This window comes from Athene noctua, chromosome 11 (assembly GCF_965140245.1).
Source record: "Athene noctua chromosome 11, bAthNoc1.hap1.1, whole genome shotgun sequence".
NCBI lineage: Eukaryota > Metazoa > Chordata > Aves > Strigiformes > Strigidae > Athene > Athene noctua.
In genome coordinates, this window is record NC_134047.1 from 8,237,224 (window position 1) to 8,259,718 (window position 22,495).

General features: G+C 36.4%; 1 protein-coding gene across 4 annotated transcripts in view; it reads right to left on the bottom strand.

Annotated features, from left to right (window-relative positions):
• Window positions 1-22,495, bottom strand: part of TENM1 (teneurin transmembrane protein 1) — a 346,951-nt gene that overhangs the window by 308,221 nt on the left and 16,235 nt on the right. The gene's annotated exons all lie outside the window — the stretch shown is intronic.

Here is a 22,495-nt window from a genome sequence, read left to right on the forward strand (position 1 = left end):
ACTGCAGTAAGTGATCCCAGTGGAATAATATACTCCTGCCTGCCTTAAACTGAGCTCTCTTCTGGACGTGAGTCTCATATTCCAGGTACTCTGGTACACTGTAGAAGAGTTAAGAAGTTACATTTCTTGTAGGAAAAAAATCATCCCAATAGCAGGAAGGAAAAGTGGCCAGTTCTTATTTACATGAGCAGCTCCCCTAAAATCTGTGAAATCACAGGAAAAAAAATACAGGCTCCATCTCGCAGTTATGATCAGAGACTAATCTGTCAATACATGTACATAATGTTACTTACACAACTGCACTTAAGTTTTCATCTCATTTGGAGGAATATCAGAACACTTTGTTACACAAGGTTTCCCACTTAACAACTACATTTTGATTCAGAAGCCAGTAAATTACTTTAGGCCAGCAAAATTACCCAATTGTTTCATAAAAATTCAGCTGTATATTAGACTAATAGCAGCTCTAGAAAGGTTGCTATAACATAGATGCTCAAAAGCGCTGACATGATTTATTTAAATATAAATTCTTAAGCACCTACATATAACAGAGGTTGTAATTCAGAGGAAAACTAGAGATATTCAGTGACATTACTTCTCACTTCAATTCACTTTCTTCTGTCCACATATTTAAAATATACTAAAACTTAAATTTTTTATTGTATGCCTGTATGCTTAGTTTTCAGAGATAATTACTGGATATAAAACTAATTTAAGTATAATAACAATAGAATATCATAGTTATCTTGCCATTTATTTGGAAATACGTTATTCCAGTAAGACTCCTCCTGTGTCACATTTAATTGCCTTTGAAGATCCTGCCATTTGAATCTGTCTTCTGGAACATGCATTTCATCATTATTTTTTAGCCTTGTTACATCAATCACCACAACTGCTCAGAAGATTTCTGGGCTGTGAAGTGATAATTTGTTCCAGCGATATTAATGAGGCAAGCAGTGGTCTTGAGGGAGGCGACAGCCCATTGCTTTACAGACAGCACCAGATTAAGGTGTTGTACTATACATAGTTTGAAGCATATCACTGGAACCTTCAAAATATTATAGGCTATGTCTTAAGGTATTTTTGCCACCCATACTACCAATTACCCGTGGAGTGACATTACAGCCCTTGCCCTAGTGCACTGTCATTCAAAGAAGCAATAGCAATGGTAGATGGCTTGGAGCTTCTGGGAATGACTGCAGAACCAGAAAAGAAGATTTGTTGATGGCATTCCCAGTATACTGCTGCAGGAAGCGGTACATCTGGAAACAACAGATGGTCTGCGTTTAAATGGGAGTGAATAGAGTATTTTAATACCCACACATCTCTAATTCAGTTCTACAAGTTTGATTTCTATGTTTTCTCAGATTATGGAGTGTTACAGGATCTGTATGACAGGCTTTATCCATATTACTGTTACTATCAACATTGCCAGCTAAAACCCTAATGTTGCACTATCTTTATCTGTGAACTCTGACTTAGCCATATGTGCACTTTCAGAAAAGCAGACTTGGTCTTTAAAACAAAGCTTAAACCAGAAATTTATATGAAATAAAATACTACTCATTACAAGCCAGATGTTGTACCACCCTGAATCATACATGATCACCTATTTAGCCTTTTGCACTTACTTTATGATATATTTTGTACAGGTACACATGGTTCTACACAATAATTTCAATTAAAAGGGAAAAAAAGAAAAGAAAAAAAGATGGCAGAAAGAACACACTCAGAAGACTTTTACATGTATCCTTTCCATATAAATGCCTCAAGCTCTTAACTGATTTATGCATAAGAACTACTTACAGGCATTCTAAAGAATAATCCTAACCATGCATGATTTATATTTATACATTTTAACTCAAAGGAGGAGAGGAAAGAGGATATGGCCATCTGTGTAGTTCCAAAGCCTTCTGTGGATAACAGCTAGTGCTACCAGTTCTCCCAGTTACTAATGCCAGATTGAACCATTTGTAACTGGTGCATAGGGAATGGCTGGCTAAGAGCTGGAAGACAAGCTTCTAGAAAAAAGACCATATACACTTTTTAAGCAGAATGCACAATTATCTTCCCGGTGATTAATCTCCAGCAGAAATATAACATGATAAAGAAAAATGAGGTGCAAATCTTCTAAGAACACTTGGCTTTATCTTCTTTTCGATAGCATGCATTCAAGGTATTGGAATTTTGAGCCTGACATCCTAAGACGAGTTTAACGGGTTATACTGATGTAACAAAGTATATACACCCTTGGAAATGTAAAAAATAGTTTCTTATAGATGGCTGAAACTGGAAAATTGTTCAAGCATAATTAGCCCTTGGTAATATAGAGGTCAGCATCTGTTTAAAGTAGGATTTGACATCAGTTAAAGCATATGGATAGGAATCCAAACTCTTTTTCTCATTAAAAATACACCATTTAATTTGGCTCAGTTCAGGACGATTAGCAATATGTGCTCAAAGAGAAGCTTACAGTTGGAACAGGGAGAGTTGGCTTGGGCAAAGACCATGCACAGAAGAGAATCCAGAAGCGTGTAAAGATGGCCTGGATACACTATGCCAGACTCTTGTTAATGCTATTAGCACTTTATTTTCATAAGCACTCAGATATATTAAGTGAAAACATTCAGCCAACAAGAAACATATAATAACAATTACATACAAATAAATCAAACATACTACCTCCCTAAAATGCCCAGAGATCTATCTTCCAAGCTTTCTAGAAATAACAGATTTCCAAAACCAAAACCCACCCTGAGGTTATTTATTTACACCTAAACATTGCTAAAAACAATTAGACAGAATACACATTTGAAGAAGAAAGACATCATCCTCTGATTCACGGTTTAGAAGAACATGCAAGCAAATACACTGCCAATTCTAAGGCTTACACTGTTAGTGAACTGTAAAGTTCAAAGAATGTTGCAATGCAAGTACATTAGAGATTTTAAAGTAAATCCTAGCACTTTCCAGTAGCTGTCCTAACAGAAGTTAAAAGGAAAAAAAAAAAAAAAAAAAAAAGAACACAGCAAACTGAAAAACCACACCCTTTCATCTTACCATTCTCCCCTCTAGAACTTGTGTGTGCACTGAAGTTACTGCACAGAATGATAACTCGTCATTTTGTATTGACATGCAGAAGGTGCTGGATCCAACATTCTGAAATAATTAGCTGTTTAATACAGTTGAAGCATTTTCAAAGTTATTCTGAAGCCTACTACTGAAACTTCATCTGGCAGCAAACATAGCAAACTAGTACCATCAGCAGTAAAGCTGATTTAGCATACATTTATTTAACTATCTTTTTTTTTCTCCCCATAGAATTGCAGAAAAAATACAAAAGGAACCAAATACAGCATATTTTTTCCACAGTAAGGCACAATTTAAAAATTGCAGGAAACTCACTGCTGTAACTTTACATTCCATTTCCTGTAATATAACTGAAATTATTTGGAACTCCAGAATTCAGTGGTTTGAACTTGAAGACTTCAAGACTAGATTTATTAGAAACCTTTAAAAAGAAAGCAAAAACCAATTTAATCTAAATTCCTTGCACTTTCTCATTTTATGTCCTTAATATTTTACGTATAATCTTGCTACGGAAAACACAAACCAGCAAAGATAGTATATCCATGCCTCCTTCTACCACACAAGTATCTTATGCCCATTCACTGTTTATGAATTGGATGATCTGATAGCATAAGAAAGCCAGACATTTTTGGAAGTGCTGTTAGTCTTTCATGATATAATGATGGCATATTAGCTCACAGCTTTCCCTGGTTTTACAGAAAGTAACTGAGAAATTACTCTTTGATGCACCAATATTTCTAGCAATGATGCTGGTACAATAGAGCATACAGAATCTCTCCCTATGGTCACAGGAGTGCAAGTTTACTTGTGCTTCATTTTTAGGTTCGGTTTAGCAGGACCTCTATCAAAAACCTAGCCTTGAGGCTCTTGATAAAATCCCTTTCATGTTTCCAGGGCACAGTATTATAACATAAAAATGCAAACATCATCAATTCCATACAGTCTTCCTCTTAATTCTTACTAAAAAACAAGGTGGGCTTTAGTGCATCTTCTTATTTACTATTAATTCATTCATATAATGTTTCACATAAAATTTACCTTTATTATAAAATATGTTTTTTTGTTAAGAGGCTCATTAGATCGTATTTAACTTACAGACTCTTCTTTGTCTGTGGAAATAGTGAATCAAATGTTGGAAAAAATGCTTTGCACTATAGCTTATTTCTGGGTAATTTAAAACCCTGCAATACTCTATTATTTGAGTGTCAGTGTGAAAAGCAGAATAAACTAACCAGATCTCTATTCCTTCTTAACAGGACTGACTGTTCTCATCAAATATGTAGAAGAAGAAAGGAAAACAGGCACTTATTTTTCTCCTTTTGGATTTCTCAGCTGGGGAGAATACACTTACCAAATAGTTTCAAGAATAGCAAAGTAAAACCTAAATTTTCAGCTGCATAATATAGTCATTTTCAAAGGGTATTCTTTCTTGGTGTGCTGAACATAACAATATTAAAATGTACTTAGAATGGCACTGCAATTTACCACTGCTTTGAAGGCACAGTAAAGCAACAGGCATGGCCATATAACATGGAACTTTAATCTGCCTAATTCTTAGAATTTGCCAGCCTCTAAGCAACTGTTGATTAAAAAAAAAACAAACCACAAAACAACCACCAAAACCACAAAAAGCTCAAACCCACCACCCCATCCCCCCAATATTAGGCCTATTACTCTACAAGATATCTTCATATCATAAGAATTGTTTCCAAAAATCAATGTATACAAAATTGTGATATATGAAAACTCATAAGGATTCAAATGACTTAACACAATGTAAAAAGAAATACATATAATTTGTGAAGAACTGCTGTTACTACAGAGACACAAACAATAATGATAATCTATTGCCTTAGGAGACATCCCACATGTATTCACTTTGTAGGGCCCTGGGATAGACCCCTGTAAAACATGTAAGGGATTTTTAAAGAGTCCAATAACTACAACTCTCACATGGTTTTTCAAAATGGCGTATTTTTAAAACTGTCTAGAATAATAGTACACCAATTGGAGTAACTGTTAAAGTATCTAACTTTTCAATCTCTCATAAAGCCCAAGTAGAACAGAGGTTTAACCAACACATGGTCACTGAAACTAGGATTGTTTCAAGTGCTGGATCAGGACAAAACAATAATAATTTAAAAAAAATCAACATTTGAAAATAATCAATATGGTCATCAAAAAATTTAAATTGGGCAAAATCAGAAACACAAAGATTCCCAGAAGAAAATCATGAGTATTCAAATTGAAGTTTTCCAGTATTTTCTTTGTTGAGCCTGGAAAACAATTCTAATCACGTGAAGAAGGTAAGTAATAATATTTAAATAGGCTAATTAAATCTTCTCAAAGCAGTGATTTTCTATGAATTATTTCACATTAAAGAAATATTCTGAGAAAAAAAAGGTTATTTTTACTGCTGTGCTGTAATATCTTACTTTAACTTAGCACTAGGTGTGGTGGATATATGAGGACTTTCACACAGAGGAATACTAAAATGATGGTAAGCAAATGTTTTAAAGAAACTTTTTTTGGAAGTTACAATTTTCAAAGCGGTCCTCAACATATGTGCACAATTATGATCACTGTTCATGCTCAGCAAATACCAAATGCTAAAGTACAACTAACAAATCACAGTCCCATTCCTTAACTGGGGTTGTTCAGTCTGGAGAAGAGGAGGCTGAGAGGAGACCTCATCGCCCTCTACAGCTACCTGAAAGGAGGGTGCAGAGAGCTGGGGATGAGTCTCTTTAACCAAGTAATAAGTGATAGGACAAGAGGTAATGGCCTCAAGTTGCACCAGGGAAGGTTTAGACTGGATATTAGGAAGCATTTCTTTACAGAATGGGTTGTTGGGTGTTGGAATGGGCTGCCCAGGGCAGTGGTGGAGTCCCCATCCCTGGAGGGGTTTAAGAGCCACAATGACCCAGCGCCATGGGATCTGGTGTAGTTAGGAACTGTCAGTATTAGGTTAACAGTTGGACTAGATGATCTTCAAGGTCCTTTCCAACCTAGATGATTCTGTGATTCTAAAGAAGCTACTTACCTACTGAGTACTGTTTTTTCCAGGTAAGCAAAGACTCGAATGTTTTATTTCCTCTTTGTGGTATTTAAGATTTTTCTAGTCTAAGAGAAAACTAACATGTTTTCACAATACACAACTTCCTAATGCATACGCATGTTTTGACTCTCCTCAGTACTCTATAATATTAGGTTATAATGCATAGCACAAGCTCATAGTCACCCAATACTTTTTACTTATAGGCAACATTAATACACAAGTCATCCTCTATCTTTACTAACAAGATGGATAAACTGAAATAACACCTGATATCTTTTTATATCTGAAAGCAGAAAGGAATTAAAATTTTACACCCATTTTCTTGCAAGAGAGAAAAAGCACACAGAAGCCATGCTAGATACACGCCTTCACAAGACAGACAATAAATTACACGTGGTTCAGTAACTGAAGTAAGATTTAAATCCTGGCCACATATTTGTATCTTGTATTAAAAGGAGAGGACAAGTGCTGAAAAGGAAGTTGCAGCACCTGCCTCTGAAAAATCACCATTTCTAGTATAAAAGTCTTTGAGCATCTTTAAAGCTTCATGTGTGAGCCAGGGCACTGGCTTGCAATTGCGACCAGAAACTACTTCCATGAAAATGCAAAATACTAGACCTTTTCATCTTTTAATCATTGGGTCTCATAACACAGGATCTTAATTTGATGGTTGGAGACTGAATTACAATAGTTCCACTTACTTTAATCTATAAATAAAAAATAAATACAAAGGGATTCCATTACTCGGTGACAAAGCAAATGCTGTGTGTTAACACCCATAGGCAGTTCCGCCCCCACACAGCTGATCACACTCTCCTCTCCAGTGGGCTGGGGGAGAAAAATGGAAGGGTAAAAGTGTGAAAACTCGTGGGTTAAGATAAAAACAGTTTAATAGGTAAAGCAAAAGCTGCACAAGCAAAGCAAAACGAGGGATTCATTCACTGCTTCCCATGGGCAGGCAGGCGCTCAGCCACCCCCAGGAGAGCAGGGCTCTGGTACGCCCAACAGTGACTGGGGAGACAAACGCCATCACTCTGAACATACCCCCCTTCCTTCTCTCCCCCAGGTTTACTGTTGAGCACGACATCATGATCTGGGATATCCCTAGGGTCAGTTGGGCTCAGCTGTCCCAGCTGTACCCCTCCCAAATCCCTGTGCCCCTCCAGGCTCCTCACTGGTGGGGTGAGGAGCTGGAAAGGCCTTGACTCTGTGTAAGCGCTGCCCAGCGGTAACGAAAACATCCCTGTGCTGTCAGAGCTGTTTCCAGCACAAACCCAAACCACAGCCCCATACCGGCTACTGTGAAAGAAAGTAACTATATCCCAGCCAAACCCCAGTACAACAAATAACATTTTTCATAAGTCACCGACCAAGTTAAGTTTCAATTCAAGGGTTCAGGAATAATTCCATCTTAACTTTAATAGTTTGGATAGTTTTGGATTAACTGAGAAGGTCAGAAAAACTGGGTTTGTATCTCTAAATTTCCAACAAACCAAATACCTGGTGCAGCACAGAACAACACATCGTCAGGGAACAACATCTCGCAGGGAGCGAGTAACACCAGTCAGGCAGGAGCAGCAGCCGCTGCCTGCAGAGCTCCAGAAACCCTTCCTGTCAGTACCTCTTGCAAGAATAAGGCCTGTCCTGACACTGCACAAAGATTTCTCCCTAGGTTTCAACCAATACTTGAAGATATTAACATCTCTTCCTGTGAGAAGAGACAGTAATTCAACAAGTATCACAAGTTTGTAAACTGGAAATCAAAACAACTGCCTTCAAATCCCAACATGAGCCTCGCCTCTTTTTAATAATCAAAACAGTTTAAATAACTGATGTACCACAATGGAAAATATGTTGTGGGGTTTTTTAAACAGAAAAATTTCTTAAATCCAAGGATACAGAAAAATAATTTTGCCTTGAACAATTTCCTTTATTTCTATCTAATAATTACAATATAAAGACAACAGAGAAGATTTCACATATCCTCTTACAATCTCTACAAACAGATTAACGTGAATGTTCTTTTCCTAAATACAATTCACCTAAAGTTTGTTTAGAACATGGTTTCAGGAAATATTCTTCATGAGAAACCATAGTTTGAACTAAATGAATGAAAACCACAGTCCTAATTACCTTTTACCAGAGCAAATACATTTGAAATCTTTACAGATAATATTGCTTTAAAACCAACACAGATTTAGATCATACTGTCTCATTACAGAGTAGGAGATTTTGGTAAAATATGATGTCTACAGGAATGCAAAAAAAAAAGCTGCTGTACACTGCCTTCAGCAGCTTTTGATTTTACCAACATCTAAATTGGTAACACTTTTTGAAGACAAAAACTTACACTAAAGCAGAGCATACACATGCAAAGGAGTCAAACCCAACTCCTATCTTCATTTGCAGCCATTTCCTGTATCACAAATAAAACCAGTGAGGTTCCTGTGGGAAGATGAATACAATATGCAACAAGCAATGACGACTCGTCCTTCTGCATTCCATACTAATAGTGATCTGCTTGGCTAGACAGTAAAGCTACATATAGACAATAAAGCATCACCTATAAGAAGACGGAAACATTTTTCAAACCTTGAAGATAAAACTAATAGAGATACATTTCCACTTTTCATTTGTCATTTTAGACCAGACTTAAACCAGACAAATCCTGTAATGAATGACATAGAGAGGTAAATCAGAAGGAATTATGGGTTCCTTTATCAGGCCTCTTCCAACTGGCATGGTAAATGAAAGTTTACAACTATGAATCAACCAAAAAAATAACAGGGAAGAAATAAACACATTTTTACTAGAAAGTGTTTCAGGTGTTATTCTTACTGTATTAACAAAAATATTAAAATACATAAATAATTTGACTTCCAGATATGACAGACCTACTTATAAGAATGGAAGATCAGTATGATGCCAGTCTTAGCTTTTTCTTAGCTTAGTTTCTTAGCTAGTGTATGTGCAACAAGTATAAACAGTTTTACAGGAAGATTTCTCCTCAAATCTCAATGAGATCACTATTTCTGAAAAACTACTTTAATTAACTTCATTCTCTGTATGAAATCTACAAGGTACTACTCTTTATTAATAAACATCTTAATCACGGACTAGTACAACGGTAAGAAACAAGAAGAACATTGCCACCTAGCTGTTTCAACAGTGTCCATAGAAGATGGCATGTTCTGCTTAAGTCTTTTAAATACTCCAGAGAGAAACCAGTCCAAATCAAACACGTAGGAAGGGTTACCTAAAAACATGGGGCAAGAGTTAGTTTCTGTCACTTTCATCTTACCAACTCTGAAAGCAGCTAGTTACAAAATCAGTGCAATGAAAGCTTTTTCAAAAAAATTAGTACAATCATGAATCAGTGTCTGACACCATCTTTCTTTCACCAGTTCTCAGCAGAACATCAGACAAACATAGGTATGTACACTCACATTTGTAAATTGAACAGCACTCTGAAATCCCTGCAAAATCTGAAATATCCTTAGTTATTGATGTATATTTAAATAAGTGAATACCTCTGATGGGCAGATGTGCTTCTTCAAAATACATTTCCTGGATTTTTGTTTTAAATATATTTAATAAAGTTTACATTTGAAAAGTAGTTCCTGTACAATTTACAAAACGCAACTGGCTGTACACATGCAGTATAATGACTTCCCAGAAAATTCAGGATAAAGTAAACCAGCTGAAGCCTGACATTGCAGATGCCCAGACTGGTATTTTCTGAGTAATTGTAAGAAATGCCACAGTAGAAAAGCATCCTGCCCTGTCCCACAGTCCAGAGAGAACAAAGGCAAACATAACAGAACTGGCACATCCTCTGCTCAGCAGCTGGGTATTCTTGTTCTGCAGTTCTGCAGCTGGGAGCTCACACATTCCAAAAGCATTTGGTAGTTTCACTGAAGCTCTTCAACCTAACACACTAAATTTAGGGAGCTGTAGCACTGAGTAAACACTCAGAAAAGGGGATAAAGCTTCTGTATAGCTGCAAGGCTTCAGGCAGTGATTTAATCCTCCCTCCTACGAAAATTTTTATCATCTTTAATCTAGAATAATGCCATTTTCTGAGGAATGAAACTCAGCTATGTCTTGTTAGGAATTGAGGTATAGCAACACAAAATGTCAAATTTTATAAAGTTTTCCATTAAAACCTGAACCTTTACCAGTTAGCTGCTGGTTACTCCCTAGCAGTGCAGGTCTCTCTCATGGTCATGTCAGTCTGCAAACCTTATCTCGCCTATTGATTCTCCATGAAGCCCAGCCCTGAGAAAAACAAGCTACCGAGTTCATGGTGCACTCCTCTCCAGGCTGAGCCTCCCTTCCCTCCTCACAGTGCAGGGAGGACAAGAGCACACAGCAGGATGGATCCCAAGTGCCTCCAGCCTCCAAAGGAAACCATCAACTTTGTGACAGTGGTGGAACACATTCATTTATGAGCAATTCCTGCCCCAACACTGCCATGGCACAGCCAAGTAGGACTGCAATATGGTCATGTTTAATAGCAGTATTTTCATTATAATCCAGGAGTAAATAACAATTTGACAAAGAAGGGTGTGTGTGTGTATTTTAGTACTTTACAATTCACTTGAAACAGAATAAAATAGAAGATTGACGGGGACTACATAAATTTACTATATGCCTAGCTAATGACCAACTCTTCTTAAATTAAGAGTACTAACAACCCCTTCTTCAACTACCTTCATTAACCTGGAACTACAGTACGATTTTAAGCCAGTAAGAGGATGCATGTGTCTATACTACATTTAAACAAGGAACTTCACAAAACCTGACTATTACATACACGTAGAAGGAGTAATATTCAGGATAAAGATCACATTTCCACAGTGAGGTTGAAAACAGTCCATTAAACTGGTATTAGTGAGATTTCACTCATCTGATGTAGGTATGCCAAATGAGAAATTATATACATTAACTGATAATTATCCAGATATACTCAGAGATAAAAAACAGAAGCTATGTAAAAAATAATTTAAGATTCTCAGTATATACGTATTTTTACGTCTTCAACAACTGGATAGCAATATTACACCACATAATAAGAATTTAAAATAATAATTTAAAAAAATAGAAGAAACTGATTTTTTTTTTCCTAAACAGCAAAATGAGGAACCTACAAAGACAAAATGGCCTAAGCAGACAAAGCCAAAAGCTTTCCTTTAAGCTCCCCAAAGGATATCAGGAGTTCAGAAAAAAAGCACACACCAGCGTGTCACTTGTGTCACACTGGTGTCTTCTGAAGATGGAACACATACAAAGAACTTGAATAAAAATTAAGACCCTCAGTAAAACTACTTTATCACATGTGCAAACTCCTAAAAAGGAAAACTGCATTTTTTTTCTCCTCAATGTTACTTGATTGAGAAGATTTTATACCTTCATGAGTGGAAAGCATACGTATTGCTATTAGTACTTTGTAGAATTAACTGCAAATACTATTTTTTGATGATGGCTCGATCTCTGCAGAGCTTTGCCTGCAATAAATAAAGAAAATGAACACATCTCCACACTCCCTGCCAAAATTTTCATTAATCTTTTCCCATGGGCATTCACATTTTATATTTAGAGGTTTATCGTTCGTTATTACCCATCAGATGTTCCTCCTGTGCTTATCAGACATTAAATCAGGGTAATAATTTACACAAATAAATGAGACTTGCATGAGCCCATCAGTCCCATCACTCCCAGTCCTCCCTTACCACTGTCCCATGATTATCAATATTATTGAGTTAAATTTGGTTAAAATTATTCAGTGGTTTGAAGTTGAAATTATTCAGTCAGATGCCCAGAACTGGATACAAGACAAATCTAACCAGTGTTCTCACTGGGAGAAATCAGTTGAATATTTCACACCTACCTCTTCTCTTTGGCCAGCTTGTCAAGCACGTACATTCAGACTAGCCACAAAAACTACTGTCACATCTGGCAAGTCAGGGCCAAGACAAAGAACAAAAGAAAAAGGATACCCTGGAGACTACAGGAAGAAACCTAGACTGCTCCAGGGTATTTTCATGATGAAAAAAAGATCACAGAGAGAAGATCTGGCATATCAGCCATAACAGTGAATAAGATACAATCTTCAGGAAATCATCTTTATTTCTTTTGTCTTCAGAGAAACATAAACAAGTGGTTAACCTGTATTTAGTTCTTCCACTTTTAGATCTGAACCTACAAAAAGCTAAGCAAGTGTCATGCTTAGCACAGTACCTTTACCCTCAAAAGAAGAAGGGTAAAGTTAGCCTTTACCCTTAAATAAAGTAGTAAAAAGTACCTACCTGTTTCAAAAGGATACTGGAAAAAATATATACATACAAAAGTTCGCATGTGCAATATTCTTTCAAACAAACATATATATATATACATGTGTATACATATATACACACATACACATGTGACTATATATACACACACGTAAAGACCAGATTTTATTATATTGTCAACTAAATGCAAAGAACTTATGGTTTAAACTTCTTTCCCATGATTCCCATCAACATGAAGGAAAAAGTTGTTCATTAAACAAAATGTATCACTCTACCACATAACTGACATTGAAACAGCAATTACGTTTATGACATCTTTAAGACAGCATCCATGCAGTATGCTACCCTGATTCTTAGTTTCTCTAGGCCACATGTCCTTGTTTCTTACTCTTAAAACCACGTCGAGTTGGATGAGTCTAAAGGAAAGGTAAAAATTTCAGAGCCTTTAATAAAAGCAACGCAACATATCTTTGTTTTCCAGTCAATTGCCATCAGCATCTACATGGCATCTACTTTTCCCAATTTGAACATTAAAAATAATATTCTATATTCATAGGATCATATGTTCACATATCACAATACAGAAGAAAAAAAAAATCAGTGGCATTGTTCAAGCCTTTTTAGGATAGAGATTTTATTTCCATGAGAAATAAAATTGAAATCTTGTCAAAATATTTTTTTGCTGGAAACAATGAAGCAATACTAAATCCTTTACACCAGCAGATCTGACAGTTATGTGATCACAAATTAGCTTCCTTGGATATTAGTCCCATAAAAGTTCCTCAAAATGATCTGATGTATAGTTATTTTCACCTCAGTGTATTTTATACTTGCTGTGATGATCTTGCCAAAACACCTATTCTTCCAGGTTGTCGACTCACATTTTCAAATACTCTGGAATGTTTGTCTAGTTTGCATAGTCCAGCTATAGATGACAGGTAAAAGAAAACTTCCACACTGAATAAGAAAACAGCAATGTCTAATATTTGAGAACGGGTTTTACAGATGCATTTCAGCCAGTTCATACTAAAATCAGCAAGATTTCATTAAAATTATACTCTTGCATCAAAAGAAATTATTGCCTCTTCAGAAGATGTTGGCCACCTACAGATCTAAGAGGTACCAGAGCTTCAGGCCAGAAATCATGACTGACTTTATCCTACAAGCCGCATTATGATCTACTATATGACACGCTGAAGAAAGAAACTCCGTTTTCATTACAATATGCTCTGTTTTTCATAGTCACGGTGTGCAATTCCAGCTTTCCACATGGCTGCAAGCAAGAAGTCACACAGCTGCTGAAGAAACCATTTACCAACTGAGAAACAGATTGACTTGGCAATGACCCCATCTATAATACTAAAATGTACTCACGGTCCTACAGAAGAACACAGGCAAAAAAAAAATTAAAACATCCCAAGACATATACAGAAAGAGTCAGAACAGAGACAAATCATTTGATGAATATGACAAACTCTCTGAAGGCATGTGGGTTTCAAACATGCTCTCAGTTGTCCACGCTGCACTCCTGATAATCACCAGTGAGGAAGACACCTTCTTCACTCCTGATCCCTGGGTATTACACTCAAACCAGATGGCTCATGAATTGGTTGGGTAATATATGATTACACAGATTTAATTTTCATGATTGAATTACAAAAGAAAAGGCTTGAGTATTAGGATTTTATGGTAACATGAACACTGTGTGATCATGTTTTTCACTGAAAGGGTGAAGAAAATAGTTTCTTCAAAGTCTGAAACTTCTGGAATGAATTTTCCTCTCATTCCAATTTTCTGGATAGTGCTGAAGACCTAGCACTGGTATTTCCATACAAAGTCAAATTACAAACTTCAGTGAAAAAAAAAAACAAACAATGGACAAAACAGATTCTGAGGCTCAATGGAAGAAAGAATTCAGACCCTCTAGGTGGGAAGTTATCTACAAAATGAAGCAACTACCAGATCTTCCCACCAATTACCAAGGAGTGATAGAGGTTTCATGAGTCTCTTCTCTGCATAAACTGGGATACTGCTTCTCAAAACAGAGTCAGAAAAAGAAACCAAGAGATAGAATAAAACAAAAACTGAAAACTAATGCAGAGGAAACAGAGACAGAGCTTTTAGTATACAGTCCTTTAGTATACAAAACTGAGCGGTTTATGGCAAGTAAAGGACATTTTTTGTTGTTTCTATTAATGACACATTCCTCCCCACCCAAAGAGGGAAGAGGAACTCACCAGAGATGAATGATCATCAATTACTCTCAGTTTGTCAATTTAAGGACAGCTGCAAATATTGACAAGGTTGTCAGATGGAAGTTGGGGGATGAGAAGTGGAAAGTAAGTTGGCATTCTCTTAAAATCGTAACTTTAACACAATTCATTGGATACACAAGCACTTGAAAGGCTTAAAGGCAGCACATGTATACAAGTCTGCATACACTGAGCCCGTTTACTGTTAGAAAAATAAAGCTATTAAATTTGGAATTCCCCCAAAATTACAGGAAAACCTAAAGAGTTCTGAGCTTCGGCAATATTTGATTTACATCTTTGCAGCTTCAAAGAGCTATCCCAGTTTCCTCTGAACTAATTTCTAACTGTTGTTTTAGGGCATCTCAGTTTTTTTCTCTCTAACTCTGCCTTAAAAAGTTTTAAGCACATAAAAACATGTTTAAGCATAGCTGTCACAATATTTTCCTCTCAAAAAGCAAATAATTCTAAATCACTTTCTACAACTGCTAGAGTATTAGTGTCTTATTTAGCACCATATTTAAAACTTTTCAATAAGCTCAATTTTAAAGATAAAATGAAATACAATATAACTTAACTTTGTCATTCAAGACTGAATTTGCATATTAGGGTGTTTTAGTTAACCAGAGCTCTGAGACAGAGCTGAAAGTGGACCTAAGGAACAGTCACAATACTACTGCCAGATTTCCAGTCCTTCTCAAGAGTTCTACACAAATGGTAAAGAAGAGCACTGGGGTTTCATTTAGTAGTTTATCAATATTTACTCATACTGTGGGATTATAGTTATGGAATAGGGTTTGTGATTTGGTTTTTTTTTTTTTTTTTTAAATACGGTTTCACCACATTTTTTCATCAGCTGTGACATAAAATAGTTTAAGTGCAAGTAGCTGTTAAAAAAAAAAAAAATAATCACAGAATCATGTAATGGTTTAGGGTAAAAGGGACCTTTAAAGGTCATCTAGTCCAACCCCCCTGCAAGAAGCAGGGACACCTTCAACGAGATCAGGTTGCTCAGAGCCCCGTCCAGACTGACCCATCCATATCCGCACACTACTTGTGAGCGTGCGCATGTATGTGAATGAGCATGCATGTGTACTTATTCATCTTATTCATGTATACGAACTCTTTCCATACAGGTATCCAGTGCCATGAAAGAAAAAACTCCTGAAAATAGGAATAGAATAAAAGCAGTTGCTTATAATATCTAAGGAAAACACATTTCAGACATTTTGCTTTCCATCAGACTGAAGTACCCAAATATTTTCCCTGATTCCAAGATTAAAATTCAAACTATAACTGCCATTGAGGTCTACTACAGCCATAGTAGTAGAACAAGTAGTAAGTAAAAATCTTAGCAGCCATACATCTAACATGTTCACAAAGAAAATAGGAATCCCTGTTAGAATCCTAATACTTCTATACATGAAACACTTCATAAAACTCCTCTTAATTTTTACAGTGCAGGTGGAAAAAGAACACATTGGAAGAAAAAGGGAGGCTCACTACAAAGTTAATCTTTAACTGAATTTATGAAACAAAAATTGAAACAAACACCAAGTGTGAAAAAAGTACTAGTAACTCTGTAGAAAAAGGGTATTACTGCTCATACAAAATGGAAAGGAATATGAGCTGAGAGATGCTTACAGGCAAACAAGCAGAAGGCTAATGAGAACATGGCCCATTGTCACTCGCATAATGTAACATTAAAAGCTGATAAAGACTGAGAATGACTTTTACAGTACTGTAGGAGGGCTTTTGCTAATTAGAAGTCAGACAGCGTCTCCCCCCGAAGTCTGACAGAACAGAACCAACTATTTACTTCTTTAGTACCATTTTAAAAAATTTAGGATAGATGATGACAACCGTTTTGCATTTGTGTTCATACATTTTTGTTCTAACATGCAAGCAATAACAAAAGTTTAGAAAGTAAATTCCCTCTCTTCTTTTAAACCACATTTAGTCTCATGTAAATGAATCCCTTCTCCATTTTAGGAAAAAGTAAAACATTTGAAATGTACACAAAACTTTATCTTCTTTTCAGCTTAAAAGAAGTCTGTTACATTGCATTCCACTTCCACTAAAATCAGGAAATAGGAATGAAAGACCACACGAAGAACACTGTTTTGCTACAATTTAAGCCTTTAGAGTTGTAAAGGAGGGCTCAGAATGGACTATGGACTAGATCATCTCTACAGAAAGAATCAGAAAAATGAGGTTTGAGTGAGGGAGCGTGAAAAGTAAAAACTTTCCTTCCATGTCACCCCAACATCTACCACCTAATCACTTTAATTTACACAGCAAAAACAGAAGGGGAAAAGAAGGACATAGGAAACGGATATATCTTGTGGGAAAATGGTAATTCCTAAATCCTGAATTACTTGGTATGGAGAAGTGCATGCACTCTCTCACAAAATACCTTGTCCATGGTAGTTGTCCTCCCTCCTGCCAGGCTAGCCAGGACAACTGCAGCGCTGTTGTTCTCTGCTTCCTAGCCTTGACAACTTTGCCTTTTTACCCTAAAGATGAAGTTGCTCTCGGCTTACAAGCTCAAGGCCAAGAGCTGATTTTCAAAGCAACAACTATACTAGGTTCTCTGGAATCTGCAGAAAGAGTTAACAAAGGTGCCACTAAAAAACCTGTCAGTGTGGATTGAAAGAAGCAGACCTCTGATGATTTATGTTAGTCCTAAGTATCTTTTGGGCTAGTTTGCCAACGCCTCAATTTAGTGGGATACTAGGCAAATACCTTGGGTAACATTTCAGAGTTACAGAGCCCAAAACTAAAGTATCTAGATTTCTTTTAATGTTTAATGACTTACAGTAAATGGTTCTTAGTGATACTATAAGTCAGTAAAACACAAAACATACTAATAGATACCAGGCCCCCAACGTAATTTGGCATTAGTTATTCTTACACACTACACCTAGTAACCAACAAACTGTACTGTTTAACACAAAAGTTTGCCCAAATTAAAAGGCAAAGTGCAAGAAAAAGTTCGTTCTTACGATGGAGCTTAGGGCACAAACAACACATAAAAATAATATCAAGCTGATTCAAGAAGACAGTACAAATTACATTTATCATTGTTGGGTGGTACATTTATTTTAAAGTGGAATATTATGACAACTGAAAATAAAGTCTCTTTCCAAATGATGCTGAAAAATTACTTCAGCTGTTAGGTTGTTATAAAAGCAACATATCAATCATTTCACAGTAATACTGCGCTCAATTGAGTACCAATGCCAGCTGTATTACTCACGTTAAGTACATCAAAATACACACAGTTTCACTTTATGATCACTAATTTTCACTACTTAATAGCGGTATATTCAGTGCCTATGAATATGCTGCTTGAATACTGAAATACAAACTTGTTTACATATGAGAAAGAACAAGAAGTAAGTTGTACAAACCTCCCTGGTCTTCCACTGGGAAACCTTTCTGTTAATAGGAAAGTTAGCCTGAGACTAAAAGGATGAGTTATATTTGAAGCCCTCCTAGACTTTTCTGAAATTCTTAAATAAGGCATTTAAAACCAGTTTATTTTTAAGGCCCATAGGTGCCTTAGAAAGAATTACCATTAACCTCTCGGTGTCATAAGTAACTTGCACATCACAATGACTGGCATCCAACTCAAATTCTGAGCACTGCAATAATTTATTAGCATTTATAAAGAACACTGAGCTCATCAAAGAAAAGTTGACACAGATAGAAACACAAAATATTACAGTCAATAAAGCAGCACAGCTCTCTAATAAGGAGCAATGAAAAATGGATCTGTTCCACAAGATTTGCAAATACTAACAGGAGTACCATAAGAGACAAATCACAAATACTGGAGTATTTCTTGCAAACAGCAGGCAGAGGTAGCTGGGCAAATCTCAGAATTGCAAATCCCAGCAATGTCTAAAATAAAGGAATTAGCAATTAACCCTTTGAAATTTAACTACATGAATAACTTCATAAAGAGTCAGAAGAACATGTCAGAAAACAGCAGCAAATTCTGATAATGATGCTCAACCAACACTTCCTGCTGGATTACCTCCTCTGCTGAAGAAGTAGATAGTCAGTAGCATAAGCTTAAATTTTGGCACAGAAAGTGTTTTCTGCACAGTATGCAAAATATTAGATGCTGAAAAAAAAATAATGGGACTTGTGTCAGTGGCCCTCAAAACTCAAAGCAGAAGTTCTTTTGCATATTTTGCATTTTAACTCAATGTTTTAATTTTTTTTTAATTTACACAGATGTGAGAAACGTGACTTGCAGTATGTTGCACAGTGTATAATAAACGAAAGTGGTACTAAGGCCTGCAGAAATTAATGACTATTTGCTTATAACTCCCAGATGAGTTACTACTCTGTGACTGAAGGCTACAATTACTTATTTTTTCCTCTTAGCCAAACCTGAAATATCTATCAATATTCTTATACGTAACAGTAACAGGCTGAAAGTCCATTGCCTCAAGAACTATGCAGATAAGACTCACCTTCAAAATCCATTCAGAAAAGGGACTTTAAACCCCAGTCAGTCATCTTACTACAAATAATGGCTTCAGTTCCATTAGGCAACTTGAAGAAAAAGTGAAATTGTTGTGCAGCAAACAAACTCCAAGTCTTTTCTTTTTTTAAATATTCAGAACCACTCATTCCTAAGTTCCTTTAATTCATTACACAAACAGTTATAGAACTTTTTACTATGGAAACAATTTTTATCTAACATTCTTCGAAATTCTTTTGTCTATGACTGCAAAGGAGGAATTAACTGATTTTAATTAATCTAATTTTTCAGTGAGCTAAAATTTCAGCAAGTCTACAGTATCCAGAATTCAAATTGACAAATGTCATCTTGAATACCATTCATTAAAAAGCACTCATCTCTAGGAGAATTATACTCTTTAGCTAACATTATCTATCCTTAGATTGTATCATTTAAATAATGCTCATTTATGTAGAAGTACATTCTCCACATATATGTGTTTATACTCTATAAATACATGTTTGTTCAGATCAGAGCTATAATAACAACAGGACTTTTGTACTAAACTGGGCCCTCCTGGGTCTGCCATCTCTACCATCAACTGAAAAGTATCTAACTCAAAACAATGTTTCTTGTTTATGAGTTTCTGTCACTGCTGTTAGATAACTGTAGTTCAGAAGCAATACACTGAACTAGATCGTCTATTTTTTTGATCTGGTATGAAAAATCTTACACCCGACCCTGACATTATTCCCTTATTCAGGTAAAACTGTTTGCTTGTACCAAAGAACCTCATCTAAGCTGTTCAGGAAATGTCAGGAGAAAGAATTAAAAGGGATATCTTTATTATTTTAGTCGTAACCAAAAAAACCTCACAACTGGATGCCTACTTGGCAATGCAGATCTCTGGTTCTAAAAATAATTCCCCTTCCACCTGCCATCTCCTTGGAAAGGTTGACAAGTTGCCCCAAGAGCCTAAAACTTCTATAGAGCATTTATGTTTCTTTTGCTCTATTTATAAACAAAGATTCCACGTTACAGAAAAATCATGGACTGTGTACAGCTTTAAGTAAGCTTTACTGCTTTCAAAACCTAGAAGGATAAAAACCTAAGCAGCACGCAGTTGCCTATACACAAATGTGCAGCAGACACTTGCTGATGCTGTACAATCCAGCAACCACAGAAGCTGTTCCTGTTCAGCTAGAAAAATCTGCCTGGTGACTCTTTATTTAGACCTATTTTATTCTGCCAATGCTAGCTATCCATTTAAGAGGACTTAAGGGACCTTCCCAAACAGCATTGGTGAGCATATGAGGGGAGGGAAGAACAAGAAACAGGCACCCAAGAGGGAAGAACAGTCCTGCACGCTGGAGAAAAAGCAATGCATCTTCAGAAGCAAGTGGAACATCTCTCAGACTTCTAAAACCAAGTAGCAGAGGCAGATAAAACAGTGCTGTTTTACTTCCCCCATTAACTATGTTTACCAGAAGGGTAAAAGTGAATTAGGATATAATCTCGGAATGCTCAGAAACTGGACACAATAAATTGCACTTCAGGGAATATCATCTACATATCCCCCAAAACAGATGAGTTATTTCAGCAAGCAGGAAACAGAAAATCTTTATTTCTACTAATTCTGTTATCATCATCCCTTAGGCCTACACAGCTCATCTACTGTCCAATTTTAGCTGTATTCTTCCCCAGAAACATAACCTTTTGGAAACAGTGCCCTTTTCTGCCCTTCTTTTTTTAATATACAAACCTCATCCGGCGTAAGGAAAAGCAACAAAACATTTAAAAGGGCTAACATAGTAACTCCTTTAAATAGTCATAGTTTTTAATAAGTACTATTTAACAGAGAGCTCTCTTAGAATCACTGTGCTAGACAGTTCTGTTTTCCCATCAGTAATGAACCATGCATTTTTATTCCAGTGTAACAGGATGTTCAGCTCCCAGTATAACGATTAGGAAAAGAGTCCCTGTTTTACTCTGTAGACAAACTTATGTTTTGTCCCTAGGAGCTGAAACCATAACAGAAGACAAGTTTTGTTAACAGTTTAAGGAAATAACCTTTTAAAAGTTTCTATACTATACAATTATGTCCTAAAGCAATTTTGATACAAGTTTGCTGTGGTCATAATCATCTTCATGGTACATATAGTCGTCTTCTCATCTATTAACAGTCTTGTAATCCCACAGCCCTTTCATGCTGGAACACTAAATCAGCTTTGGAGGGGAATTTTGCACAAATGCAAACAAACAATTTCTGTTAATAGGCACAATGCTATTTAAGTCTTCTAGTGCCTGTAGACAGCAAGCATCAAGAACACATTTCTGACCCCCAGGCAAAGCATCAGAGAAAAATTGAGAGAACAACTTTGAGGTTTATTTCTTAATTACAACAAGCTGTCTGCAAATTCAGGGCATGATAGCCTTGAATTGATCTCACTCATCCTCAGTGTGGGAAATGAGTATTTAAGTTGTTTCTGGGTATCAGTTTATAGTAGATAAACGCATTTACTGGATTGTGGCTCTATTTGAAAAATCCCTCATTTCCACTTCTAATTTACTTTGAACTGTGTCACTTGTAAGATTCCCATTAATACATTTTTTCTGAGGCCTACCATCCTTTAGTCATGAACTCATGCTTCAAACAATAACGCAGAAAGTCGGTAACAGACTTGCTGTCCTCCTACAGCTCTCTCGTGCTCTTCACGTGAAATGTGTGGAGCAGGTCACAGGTCATTTAAAACCAACAAAAACCCTGCACACACCAAAACATAGTTTCCCCTTAGAAATCACAGCAATCTCAGTGGTCAAAGTTAGGATGGGTAAGGTGTCCAACATACCTTTATAGTTTTCACTCTAACAGAATTCTCACAACAACAAAGGGTCTCACGAAATCTCAAGCCTTGTTCTACAGAAGACAACCTGAACCACAGAGTGCGCAGGTGAGCCACGAGTGCCCTCCTTTCTTTTCAGCCCAGGGAGACTGGTTTCCTTTCCTGGTGGAAAACTGGAAATACTTTCTTAACTACCTTCAACATTTGAAGTTAATAGGAGGTTTTTTTACAAAATACTTATGCACACACATGTACACATACACTGATGTTTCCAGTGACAAAAGAAGAAAAGTAACCAAAACCCTCCACTTTTTCTTTTATCCTCAAGTTTCCTAGCATTCCTCAGAACAAAAAAGTTTAAAATCTACAAGAATTAGTGACACCTAAATGCAAGCAGAACATCCAAGACAAAGTGAAACTATCTAAGATGAACAAAGACAAGCACAGCTTCAAGCTGCTGCAATTCACAGTTGATTTATCAACGG